At 46.1% G+C, this 12,929-nt stretch overlaps 1 protein-coding gene across 2 annotated transcripts in view; it reads left to right on the plus strand.

Annotated features, from left to right (window-relative positions):
• The first annotated feature begins 8,596 nt into the window (after window positions 1-8,596).
• The window catches only part of MAP3K2 (mitogen-activated protein kinase kinase kinase 2), a 92,479-nt gene continuing 88,146 nt past the window's right edge, over window positions 8,597-12,929 (plus strand). For both annotated transcript variants that reach the window (XM_055571904.1, XM_055571906.1), the window contains exon 1: window positions 8,597-8,734. The gene's annotated coding sequence lies outside the window, so the exon portion shown is untranslated. The remainder of the gene's footprint in view (window positions 8,735-12,929) is intronic.

Below are 12,929 nucleotides of genomic sequence, written 5' to 3' on the forward strand. Positions count from 1 at the left end.
GAAGGATGGTCTCAGGGGCTCCAGATAGTCGGCTGTGTCTCCCATGGTGTAGAAAACAGCACAGATTTCTCCTGGCACAGGCCCTGTTCTGTGCTGCAGGCTGACTGGCCAATTGGCTCATCAGGGCCTGAGCATTGGTGTGAACTCCAGGAACGAGAGGTGGTGACTCACAACGTGAGGCCATAACTACACCTTCTGGTTCTGTTGGGTGCTCTCCATTCCGAAGGGCCGGCTGGCTCTGTACTCTCCAGGGAGGGGCATGCTGGGCTTCTTGCAGGCAGCAGGTGGGGACAAGTGCTGTTGCCCAGTGGCTTTCACATGCATTAACCCACTGTGTCCACCACAACCCTGGGCCAGGATGCCTTCCCGTCTTCAGATGAGGATGCTGAGTGAAGTGGCCGAGAAGGCAGACACCAGTGTCGGCCAACTCCAGTGTTCTGTATGGTTCAGGCTGGCCCGAGCTACCAGGCCTGGCCATGGCAGAATGATTACCATTTGAGGGCACAGGGAGCCCCACTCTCTGAGACTGGTCTGAACAGTCTGGAGGGCCTGAAGGCTCAGTGGGACACTGAACCCTGCTCTGCTCAGCTTCAGCCAGGCTGGTCTATAGTGTAGAACCAGTTGAAGAAAGGACACCAACCCTTGTGACTTGCCTTGCAGAAACCACTTGTGGAAGGAGCTATGTCATACTGGGTTGAGGGATATGGTGAACCTTAAGGAGGGATATGGCTAACTCTTCACTCACCTCTGCTAGTGTCAACCCACTTGATGGTATACCATGGGGGCTTAGGGTCCTGCAAAGCAGATCTGAGATGGGGCTGGGAAGGCTTGGACAGAAGGACCATGGTTTCAGGAATGGCGAGGCTGAACCTGGAGAGCAGAGCCCTGGTGCTGGGAGGGGCACAGGCCATTAGGCAAATGGAGAGAGCTGGCATCAAGGAGCCAAGTGAGACATCAGGAGCAGAGAGGGCTGGACAGGCAGACTCTAGTTCAGGGCTGCTCCATTAGATGTCCCAGGGGCCTGGTGCAGCCCAACCTTTCTCTGACAGTTTTTCCTCATAGGTGAATGAGGTATTAATTCTGCAACCTACTTCATAGGATGTTTGTGAAAAATAACTAATAAAATTTGATAAAGGAGAGTGAGGTAGAGGTAGATAGAGAAGGAAAAAGTGGAACAAAAAAGAAATAAGAAGCCAGTGTTAATAAAAACAGAGGAAGGGAAGAAGCAGCCAATCCATGTTTTGTTGACAAGTCAGAAGGGAGGAGCCCACGGGCAGTGGTTCGGTTGGGGGCAGCTGCAGTGGTGGAGGCCACCAGGAGGCCCCAAACAAACAGCCACCTTCTTAAAAAATGATTATTATTGTTCACAATTTTTTTTTTAATATTTATTTGACTGTGCTGGATCCCAGCATCTTCAATCTTCGTTGTGGCATGCGAACTCCTGGTTGCAGCATGAAGGATCTAGTTCCCTGGCCAGGGATCAAATCTGGGTCCCCTGCCTTGGAAGCGCAGGATCTTAACCACTGCACCACACCAGGTAAGACCACACAACTTGATGTTTTCAAAGCGTATCTTGGGGGACTTCCCTGGTGGTCCTGTGGTTAACCATCTGCCTTCCAATACAGTGTTCAGTTCAGCTCAGTCGCTCAGTCATGTCTGACTCTTTGCGACCCCGTGGACTGCAGCACGCCAGGCTTCCCTGTCCATCACCAACTCCCGGAGCTTGCTCAAACTCATGTCCATCGAGTTGGTAATGTCACCCAACCATCTCATCCTCTGTTGTACTCTTCTCCTCCTCGGTGCACTCACGTTCAATCCCTGGATGGGGACTTAAGACCCCACACGCCTTGGGGCAACTAAGCCCACGAGCTGCAACTAGAGAAGCCAGAGTGCACAACTGCTGCAACTAAGACCCAACACAGCCAAAAATAAACAAATAAAAATATAGTAAAGAAAAAAGAGCATATCTTAATAAGACTGCCCTGGTGGTCCTGTGGTTAAGACTCTGAGCTCCTAATGCAGGGGGCTTGGGTTTGATCCCTGGTCAGGGAACTAGATCCCACATGCCACAAGGTACAGCCCCCCAAAAAGCATATCTTTTAACTAGATAGTCTTAGAATGCACCAACTCATATAAAACATACGATTTAAGTACCTCTGGGTTCTTTTCCAAAACACGATATTCTCCCCCAATGGTAATCCATAATATTCTTTTGACCTTGTAAGCAAAATTCAAAATTCGATCATGCTGGGCAAGGGCTAATGGAATATAAAAGGGACAGTCGTTATCTGTATGAACTTCACTTCTCAGATCTAGCTGAGCATTGGGATCTCCTGTGGTTGCTCTCACTGCTCAGACACTAAGCGCAAAAAAAAATAATGTGTCCCATGGCACCCAAGAAGCTGTCACTAGCTCTACATATATCCATTTTATGAACATTTTTCATTAAAAAGGTTAGAATAAAGGTAAAACTTTAAGTATATATGCCAGCTGTTCAAATTTGCTTGCAAGTATAAGGGAAGATAAAGTCAGGCTACTTATGCTGTGTAAGCGAAAAAAGTAGGACATAAAATTATATGTGCAATTACTTAAAAACTATCTAAAAATGTATCTAAAAGTAAAAAAACACCCCTACAACAAAGCTCCATACATAGAGAAAAGATGGGATGGAAACAGAGCTACACAACGAATTAGAGGCTTTTTCCCCTTGTGTTTTCCACATTTTCTATTAATAACAGGAAACATATAACAATTTTAAAGAAATGTGCGTATTAGAAACAGATAAATTAAAGAATTGGAGATGATCAGGATCACAGAAAATTCAAGATAATCCCTCTGTTAGAAATCCTTCACATGGCCTTTCACCAAACTCAGAAAACGTCGAGGGCTATTCTAAACAGCAGAAATCCCAGAAATGAGTTTTCTTTGATCGTGGAAGCACTGTGCACTTTTTATCAGAAGATTTACCTTGTTAATGTTTTGCTTTTTAAAATAGCAAAATTGAGTTTCAACCACAGCTGCCCTGAGAATGACAAGGATAACAGATCTCCCACAGAGCATTTACACAGTATAAGATAAGCCTAAGGGGTCCTGCTCTGGCTCTCCACATCCTGACTCTCCAAGCACTTCTCAGGTACACCCCATTGGCTACTACACAACAGCCATCCATTCCTCGACTCCCTTGGAACCTCACCCAGGTTTCTGTCCAGACATGGCCTGGCAGTGTTCCCAGTCCCAGGGCGGGCCTCCTGTGGGCTGAACCCATTGTGGTAAAGCTGAGTCCTTTGCGGGCACAGACACAAGGCCCAGCTCCTACCAATGAGATGCTTTTAGGAGTAGGGTAGGTTCATCTACTGGTGACAAGTATTTACTCTTCTCTCTTGTGAAAGTATAGAGCCCTGAGAAGAGGGCTCTGCTTCCAGCTCCACCATTCCTGTTTTTCACTCTCCAAGAAGGCCAGGAGGTATTCCAGGATGGAGGAAGGGATGAAGACAGAGGGGCAAGAGCAGTGGTCTGTTGAGGAAAGGTCTCTGAAAGCAGGTACTTGGACTAGACATTTTCATTTATTTCCTTTTAGACAGTACTTAGTCATCCAGCTATGATGAATTGCAAGTGAGATTGGGAAACTGACTCTTTACTATGGGGTGGGGATGCTATGTACTCAGGTAAAATCTGATGACTTTGGAAAGAAAAGAATGAACTTGGGGCCACCATTAGAAGATCCTGCTGCAAAAACAAAAGAGGCAGCCTTCTCGGGAGAGCTGATGTACGGACATCCTCAAAAGAGAATCCCAAATATACTCAGCATCAGATCTTTGTTTCTAATGTCATTCCCCAATAAAAGGAAACAGGGCTCCTTGGAGAAATGGCTGACTCTAGGACTGGGGCAGGAAACAGTCAAGATGAATTGGCACCTCTGGTAAGGCCAGAAAGTAGGGGAGTGCTCTAAAAGTAAAAACAAAACAAAAACACTCAACATCCCAAAACAAACCAACACAAGAAAACACCCCACAACGATGGGGATATGTCAAAGGGCAACCAAAGTCAATGGAAAGAGTTCCTAATGCCCAAACTTGGAGTAACTTGAACAAAATAATGTGGTATTGGATTATCGGTTCAGTTCAGTCACTCAGTCATGTCTGACTCTTTGCGACCCCATGGACTGCAGCACGCCAGGTTTCCCTGTCCATCACCAACTCCTGGAGTTTACTCAAACTCATGTTCATTGAGTCAGTGATGCCATCCAACCATCTCATCCTCTGTCGTCCCCTTCTCCTCCCACCTTCAATCTTTCCCAGCATCAGGTCTTTTCCAATGGGTCAGTTCTTTGCATCAGGTGGCCAAAGTACTGGAGTTTCAGCTTCAGCATCAGTCCTTCCAATGAATATTCAGGACTGATTTCCTTTAGGATGGACTGGTTGGATCTCCTTGCAGTTCAAGGGACTCTCAAGAGTCTTCTCCAACACCACAGTGCAAAAGCATTAATTCTTCTCCACTCAGCTTTCTTTATAGTCCAACTCTCACATCCATACATGACTACTGGAAAAACCATAGCTTTGACTAGATGGACTTTTGTTGGCAAAGTAATGTCTCTGCTTAATATGCTGTCTACGTTGGTCATAGTTTTTCTTCCAAGGAGTAAGCATCTTTTAGTTTCATGGCTGAAGTCACCATCTGCAGTGATTTTGGAGCCCCAGAAAATAAAGTCTGTCACTGTTTCCATTGTTTCCCCATCTATTTGCCATGAAGTGATGGGACTGGATGCCATGATCTTAGTTTTCTGAATGTTGAGTTTTAAGCCCACTTTTTCATTCTCCTCTTTCACTTTCAACAAGAGGTTCTTTAAACCAGAGATAACATAGAACCCATGAGTCCATAGTAACATAAATAAATGATTCCATAAGTAAGTAACTGAGGAAGAAGGGACACATCTCCCATGCAGAGGAATTCCATGGAATTCATGTTGATACTTTGTACTCCAGGGAATGGAGCCTAACTCCCCACTCTCCAGGTGTGAGAAGGGTGATTTCTTTGCAGAGAGTACTGCATGGAAAGAAGGCGAAGAAACCTGACAAATAAAACCACAAACAGGCAATCAAGGTCAAGCTCAACAGCCATAAATCATGTGGTCAGGTATGTCCTTGATAAGGCTGTGGTGAGAATGATATGTTACCTCAGTGATCTGCATCCCCCAAACCCACAGCCCCGGTCAAATCACCAGAAAAACAGCAGACACACTACAGCAAAGGGATATTCCTCAAAGCACCTGACAAGCACTCCTCAGAACTGTCAAGGTCATCAAAAACAAAGAAGTCATGGCCAAGAGGAGCCTAGGAGGCATGATGACTAACTATAATGCGGTATCCTGGATGGGATTCTGAAACAAGAGAAGGACATTAGGTGAAAACTAAGGAAGTCTGAGTCGAGTATGGACTTCAGTTAATGATATTGTATCAATACTGGTTCCCTGATTGTGACAAATTAGCATTTTCATGTAAGATATGAATTAAAGAGGAAACTGGCTATGGGGTATATAGGAACTCTCTGTACTATCTTCTCAACTTCTCTGTAAATCTAAGACTATTCTAAAATTAAAGGTTTATTAGAGAGTGAGAAGACAAAGACTTTCTCCCCTTTCCTGAATGAGAGGTCATAATGTCTGAAGCTGAGGCAGTCATATTCTGACTGTAGAGATGATAATTCACAGCTCTAGCCCAATTTTGCATTTTTGTTATGTGCGAAAATAAACTTTACTGTTTAAGCTGTTTTGTTCCTTGCAGGTGCAAAAAAAATATTCCAAGCTCACAGATTTGTAATCATATATCCCCAAATAAGCCAGGATGCCAGAGATTTACGGTCTAAGCAAGTATCTCACCAATGTAAAAAGAGACTGGAGAAAAAGAAAAAAAGAGGCTTTTATTAATATACACGGTGTGGTGGAAAATGGTGGATGAAGTCCCAGTTAGGGTAGGGAGAGAAAAAGTGAGCAGAGGTATGAAGAAAAATCCATCTCCACCTTGAGATTATTTCGTAAACAAGTATTTATTGAGTGACTACTATATGGTCAGGCTGCTGCTGCTGCTGCTAAGTCGCTTCAGTCGTGTCCGACTCTGTGCGACCCCATAGACGGCAGCCCATCAGGCTCCACCATTCCTGAGATTCTCCAGGCAAGAACACTGGAGTGGGCTGCCATTTCCTTCTCCAATGCAGGAAAGTGAAAAGTGAAAGTGAAGTCGATCAGTCTTATCCGACTCTTAGCGACCCCACGGACTGCAGCCTACCAGGCTCCTCCATCCATGGAATTTTCCAGGCAAGAGTACTGGAGTGGGGGGCCATTACCTTGCTAGGAACCATGGAAAATAATATAAAAGTTTAAGATTTAAATCCTGCCCAAGTATATTGCGGAGAAGGCAATGGCACCCCACTCCAGTACTCTTGCCTGGAAAATCCATGGACAGAGGAGCCTGGAATCCCAGGGACGGGGGAGCCTGGTGGGCTGCCGTCTCTGGGGTTGCACAGAGTCGGACACGACTGAAGTGACTTAGCAGCAGCAGCAGCAAGTATATTGAGATCCTTTATTTTTCTGTGGTATATCAGGCTTAGATGTTAGAACCAAAAGCCATCTTAAAGACCGGTTTTCTGCTTAAAAGTACTCTACTTTTTAAATTAGTGGCAGCAAACTGCTTTTCTATTAGGCTTTGTATTTTTGAGGTCCTCCAGCATTAGCCTTTCTTTGTGGTGGCCGCCTAATTCTCTGCAGAGCAAATGAATCATTATTTATCCGCTCAGTCGGAGTCATTTAGATTTCCAGGCTTCATCATTACAAAAACTTGCCAATGAACATCTCTGTTCTTGCTCCTTTGACAACACCGCTAGTGTGTCTGCAATAAAAATTTCACGAAGGGGACCTAGATATTTTATTACATAACACCCTTTCCCTCAGTCCCTGCCCCACAGGTGCGATCTTCCCTGCTCTTCAGGGCCGCAAGTTGGGTAGCTGCTTACCTCTGGGTGGGCACCACTCCCATCTCTCTTATTTCAACTGTTTAAGTGGATATGAGGTCTGGAAAAGGCAGGAAGCAGGTGGGATCCATAACCTACCAAGAAAGCACGCAGATACTAAAGAGGGAAGAAATGGCGCAGGAAGTTGTAAGGGGTATTTGAGGAAACAAGAGATGGGGCAGGACAGATACTCTCTGGATCATAGTGAAAGTGAAAGTGAAGTCTCTCAGTCGTGTCCGACTCTTTGCAACCCCGTGGACTGTAGCCTACCAGGCTCCTCCCTCCATGGGATTCTCCATGCCAAGAATACTGGAGTGGGTTGCCATTTCCTTTTCCAGGTGATCTTCCCGACCCAGGGATCGAACCCGGGTCTCCTGAATTCCAGGCAGACGCTTTAACCTCTGAGCCACCAGTCATAGAAGTTTGGGCTAAAGACAATGCAGAATGCAGGTCAGTCACATGACAGAGGCCTCCAACGCTAACGCGATGAATTTGTACTTAGTACTGCGGGGCGACGGGGAGTGAAGAAAAGACTCAGTGAAAGCGACTGGGTTTTAGATTCAGTCACAAGTCCTGGGGGTGGAGTGTCAACTCATCTTCCTGCGCCGAGATTTCCACATTTGTTAACAATTAAAAAGTAATTGCTGGGCCGACCTCGCATACATACAAGAAGTAAACCGTGAATTGTAAAACTTAGAAGGCCGATCTCCAGGGTAGTGGTTTACGGTCAGGTGACAGGTCGACAAAAATTTCTTAAGTTTTTTAGGAAAAAATGCTGAAACCAGATCCAAAAACGAAATCTTTTCGCCTGCAAACGACTTGCTATGGACTCGAAGTGGGTCGCAGCCTCTTCTTGCTCTGCTGCTCTCGCTCTGCCAGAAGCCCACGCGGGAGACCATTTTCGAGGTTTGTTTTGGCGTCTAGGCGCCAAGGACTCCCGTAAGGGAACTGAGGTGCATGTGTGTGCGTGAGAACACAGGCCCGGAGCCGGCTGCCACGAGCTATCGGCAAAGCGGCGCAACAGCCCTGGTAGGCCAGGAATCTCCGCACTACTGAGCCGGCGTGTGCAACCGGGCGTGCGTGGGCGCAGCCAGCCACTGCGCAGGCGCGGACTCGCTCCCCCTCGGCCTCCGCGCGGCGCTCTGGGCTAGCGCGCGCCCCCGGCGGGTTCCGCTCCCGACAGGCGGAGGGCTGCGTGCGCACTAGAGAGCCGGCCCTGACGTGCACCGCGCTACGCCCGACGTCACGGGTCCGTGTGTAGTGGCGGCCGGGCTGCCCTCAGCAGCGGCTCCCGACGAGGGTGGTGCGGTCGCTGGGTGCGGTGTTCGGGGGTTCTGCGGCCCGCAGCGGCGGCGGCGACGACGACGACTACTGGGAGGCCCGGCGCTCCCAGCCGCGGAGTCGTCGCTCCCGCCCCTTCTCCGGCCTCGGCGGCACCCGGCCCGCGGCTTCCTCCTTTTCTGCCCAGCTTCCCGCGGGCCTCGGGGCCGCGGCGGCGAGAAGCAACGAGGGGCGCCGAGAGGCCCCGGCCGGCCGCCACGGTCCACGCTGCGCCCGGCGCAGGCTCCATGTGAAGGAGGGCCGGGCCTGGCCCCCGGCCCGCGCCCTACTCCTCGTGCGCCCCTCCGGTCCCCGGGGGCCCGCAGCCTCCCTCGACCGGGGGGCGCGGTGACAGGCCGCGCGGGGGCTGAGGGGTGGGTCTGCGGCTCCCTACGTCCCCGCGGAGCGGCGGGTAAGTGCGTGCGTGTGTGTGTGTGTGTGTCTGTGTGTGTATGTGTGTGTGTGTGTGTGTGTGTGAGCGCGCGCGCGTGCCCGCACAAATGTGTGGCGGTGGGGGTGGGGGAGCGGGGAGGGGGCCGGACGTGAGGAGGGGGCCGTTACCGGCCTGGGCGCAGCCCCTGGGGCGGAGATTTCTCTAGGTTGTTGCCTCGCTTGGGGTGGGCGGACCTTGGGTCCCTTGCATCCTGTCCTGAAGTCCAGGTCCGAGCGAAGTAGACCGCTGGGCGGTGGAGCTGTCAAGACGCGTACTCCGCCGGGCCTTTGGAAGGAAGATTGCGCCTGGTCCTTGGGAGAGGCAGAAATGTTACATGCAGGAAGCGAGAAAGTGCTTGTCTTTGCCCCGCTGTATCGTCGTGCACTAGTGTTAGGGTTGGTGCCCTTTTCTCTTTATGGACCGTTTAGCACTTGTTACGCCCCCGCTACTTATCGTGCATTGTCTCACCTCACCTTCGAAGCCCAGTGAGGTGATACTGTCTCTCCATTTTACGGTTGAAAACATCGAGGCTCAGATTGAGGAACTTGCCCAAGGTCACGCAGCTTGGTAATCTGGGAAAGCCTTGGTTCGAATATGATGCCCTTTCTGTAGAAGTGTATTTCTCTAGTTCAGATCTTGCGAAAATAAATACGTGGGGAAAATGAGAAAACCTGAAAAGTTTCTTCTTGGGAGTAAAATCTAAATATTTACAAAAGTAGATCGAGCTTACATGCCCGTATTGTAGGTTGTTCAGTGTGTTTTGCCTGCAGCCTAGCCAAATGATTTTCTTGATTCTTTCCCCCCAAAAACTACTTTTAAAAGGTGACTCCAGGCACCTTTACCTTTTTCTTTTTTTTGCGGTGGAACTGACCGAACAGAAAATATTTCCCCTCTTAACAAAAAAAAAAGAAATAGATTTAAACTCCGTATTTCTTGAAAAGTTACAATTTGTGCAATTTATTCTTGATGCATACAGGGAACTCACAGTTGGGTTATTTGCTTGAGATTTCCTTATTGCAAAATTTGTTTCTGGATTATGTGGCAATGACAGCATGCTTAGTAATTTGTGCATTAACTTGTGCAATATTTCTGAGTGGAGTGCCAGAATTTAATGTGTAGAGAGTTGTACACAGTTATCTTTTAATAATGGGATTTTCTTTCGTATTTATGTAGCAAACTAATGAGTATTTATAAAACTAACTGAAATTCTCTTTTTAGCATTGACCTATACTCTGTTTCTTTGATTATGATTAAAGTTAGAGCCTTTACATTTCTCTTTGCAGAAGAAAGTGTTGATAAAATTCTCTTGAGTAACTTAAATTTCATGCATAGTTGTAAATGTTTAAGAAATCTATTGATGCCCCAAATTGTAGTATTTTATAATTTTCTTTAATGTATTATCAGGTTTAAGAAAATTTGTAGTTGAATGTCTTTGTAATGTCTGTAGAGAAAAGGTTGAATTATAGAGTTAAGAAGTGGATGGTTCACAGATTGATTTGTTGTTTGCTGAAAATATAAACATATGTTGAGTCTTGTTGAATGTAATATCATTATAGAAGGGTTATCTAGTCATGCTCTCCATGAATCTCTCTTGAAAGAAATAACTATTAAAGATTTATTGTAAATAATTTGATGATTAATTGTAGGCTCAGTTTTTTAAGTGTTTTAATTGGAACTTTTTTCCCTTGTTTACCTTATTGCTACCACAGGGGTAAACTATATTTAATAGATGCTGTATTAAAATGGAATTGCGTTTGGTTCTAGACAAGTCCCACAGCTTTAGTTTCAGATTGATATTATTTTTCCTTGTAGAATTGGAGCTCTCTAAGCTCCCTCCCACCTGCCCCCCAACCCAGCCCCAGCTTTTAATTATGAAACAGTTTTAAGTACACAGGAATTTGGTAATATCAAACACCCATATAGTAATCCTATAGATTGATTTATTGGCACTTTGCCATAATGTGGACATTATTTTTGGCCATGCGTGCCTGTGTGCTCAGTCACTCAGTCAGGTCCCACTCTTTGTGACCCCATGGACTGTAGTCCGCTGGGCTCTGTCCATGGGATTTTCCAGGCAAGAATATTGGAATTGGTTGCCATTTCCTCCTTCAGAGGATCTTCCCAACCCAGGGATTGAATCCCTATCTCCTGTGTGTGTCTCGAATTGGCAGGCAGCTTCTTTACTACTGAGCCACGTGGGAAGAATTTTTGGCTATACCATTTGAAAACTAAACTGTGGACACTATGACACTTTACCCCTAAATATGCCAACTTGCATTTTCAAAGGTAAGGACATTTTCTTACACAGCCAAAATATCATTATTGTTAACTTTCTAATTAATAGTTTCTTATTGTTAATTTCTTAATGTAATCTAGTATCCATCCATGTTTAAATCTCCCCATTTGTGCTGGAAAGATCTTTTTTGGCTTTTTATACTTAATCCCACCCAACCAGGATCCTATCAAGGTTTATTCACTACATTTGGCTAAGTCTCTTTGATCTCTTCTAATCTAAAACAATATCACCTCTCCATTTTATTTATTTTTTTATCTTTTGGCCATGCCACACAGTATGTGGGATCTTAGTTTCCCAACCAGGGATTGAACCTGTGGCCCCTGCTGTGGAAGCACAGTTTTAACCACTGGATGCCTTGGAAGTCACATCATCTTTCCATTTTATAAAATGGATTTTTTTTTAATAAAAGAGATCAAGCCAGTTATCTTATAAAACAAGTCACATTCTGGATTTGTCTGATTTCCCCCCACCCCCCATGGTGTCATTTAGCATGTTCCTCTTTGCCTCCTACATTAGCTAACTGTAAGCTAGATTTAAAGAATCATTAGTTTCAGGTTAAATATTTTGGGCAAGAATAACTACTGAGTGTTTCTGTGTACTTTATATTGCTTCCCATCGGGGTCATATATTGTTAAGTCCTATTTGTGATCCTGAGTTTGGTCACTTGGTTATGGGGGTTGTTGTTGTTTAGTGGCTAAGTCATGTCTTTGCGACTCCATGGACTGCAGCACGCCAGGCTTCCCTGTCTTTCACTATCTCCCTAAGTTTGCTCAAACTCATGTCCGCTGAGTCAGTGATGCCATCCAACCATCTCATCCTCTGTTGCCCCCTTCTCCTGCTGCCCTCAGTCTTTCCCAGCATCGGGGTCTTTTCCAGTGAGTCAGCTCTTCCCATTAGGTGGCTAAAGTATTGGAGTTTCAGCTTCAGCATCAGTCCTTTCAATGAATATTCAGGGCTGATTTCCTTTAGGGTTTACTGGTTTGATCTCCTTGCTGTCCAAGGGACTCTCAAGAGTCCTCTGCAGAACCACAGTTTGAAAGCATCAGTTCTTAGGCATTGAGCCTTCTTTATGGTTCAACTCTCACATCCCTGCATGATTACTGTAAAGACCACAGCTTTGACTAGATGGACCTTTGTCAGCAAAGTGATGTCTCTGCTTTTTAATATGCTGTCTAGGTTTGTCATAGCTTTCCTTCCAAGGAGCAACCATCTCTTAATTTTATGGCTGCAGTCACCCTCTGCAGTGATTTTGGAGCCCAAGAAAATAAAATCTGCCTCTGTTTCCACTTTTTTCCCATCTGTTTGCTATGAAGTGACGGGACCGGATACCATGATCTTAGTTTTTTGAATGTGGAGTTTTAAACCCGCTCTTTCACTCTCCTCTTTCAGTCAGTTCAGTCATGTCCGACTCTTTGTGACCCCATGGGCTGCAGCACGCCAAGCTTCTCTGTCCATCACGAGCTCCTGGAGTTTACTCAAACTCATATCCATCGAGTTGGTGATGCCATCCAACCATCTCATCCTCTGTCATCCCCTTCTCCTGCCTTCCGTCTTTCCCAGCATCAGGGTCTTTTCTAGCGAGTCAGTTCTTTGCATCAGCTGGCCAAAGTACTGGAGTTTCAGCTTCAGCTCTCCTCTTTAGGTGAGGTATATTTTCCCCACTGCAATTGGCGTGTGTTCTCCAGTAATCTTTCAGTTTTCAGTAGATAGTAATATCGATTGCTGCATCTGTTGACAAGCTGACTTCTGAATTTCAATGTTAACAATCTTTTGTTGGTCTGCAGACAGCAACAGAACCGCAGGAATTGTAAAAATATTCTGTGTAGCTGTATTAATCAGGTTCTGATTTTGCAGCTGTATTAATCAAGTTTTGATTTG

This window comes from Bubalus kerabau, chromosome 3, assembly GCF_029407905.1.
Source record: "Bubalus kerabau isolate K-KA32 ecotype Philippines breed swamp buffalo chromosome 3, PCC_UOA_SB_1v2, whole genome shotgun sequence".
NCBI lineage: Eukaryota > Metazoa > Chordata > Mammalia > Artiodactyla > Bovidae > Bubalus > Bubalus kerabau.